Raw genomic sequence first — 284 nt, 5'->3', positions numbered from 1 at the left:
GAAAGCAGTCTAAGAGTTGCTGACCTTCCAATAACATTTTTGTACACCATACAACAATCTGCAGAACACATGAGCTGTCATAAGTGTGCTATACATTCTCCAATGCTCTTCCAGACTTGCAGTTACCTCATATCTGATTTTCTGAGCTGAACCATTACTCTATTTTGATATTTGTACTAACCTAACACATACCAAGATCATTGAAACAGGTAGAAAAGTGGTCAAGACACTTACATTCAAACTCTGAATGCACTACCAAGTTGGCATAACAAGCAACCAGGCAA

The 284-nt window shown here is 38.4% G+C and overlaps 1 protein-coding gene across 1 annotated transcript in view; it reads right to left on the bottom strand.

Moving 5' to 3' along the window:
- Nucleotides 1-6: 6 nt before the first annotated feature.
- The window catches only part of LOC119589173 (ankyrin repeat domain-containing protein 13D-like), a gene marked incomplete in the record, with an annotated part of 44,726 nt that continues 44,448 nt past the window's right edge, over nucleotides 7-284 (bottom strand). The window contains 1 exon segment of the mRNA XM_037937768.1: nucleotides 7-284.

The sequence above is a fragment of the Penaeus monodon genome, chromosome 25 (assembly GCF_015228065.2).
Source record: "Penaeus monodon isolate SGIC_2016 chromosome 25, NSTDA_Pmon_1, whole genome shotgun sequence".
In the NCBI taxonomy this organism is placed as follows: Eukaryota; Metazoa; Arthropoda; class Malacostraca; order Decapoda; family Penaeidae; genus Penaeus; species Penaeus monodon.
The sequence above is the reverse complement of the archived record's forward strand: the minus strand, read 5'-3'. Positions and strand labels throughout refer to the sequence as shown.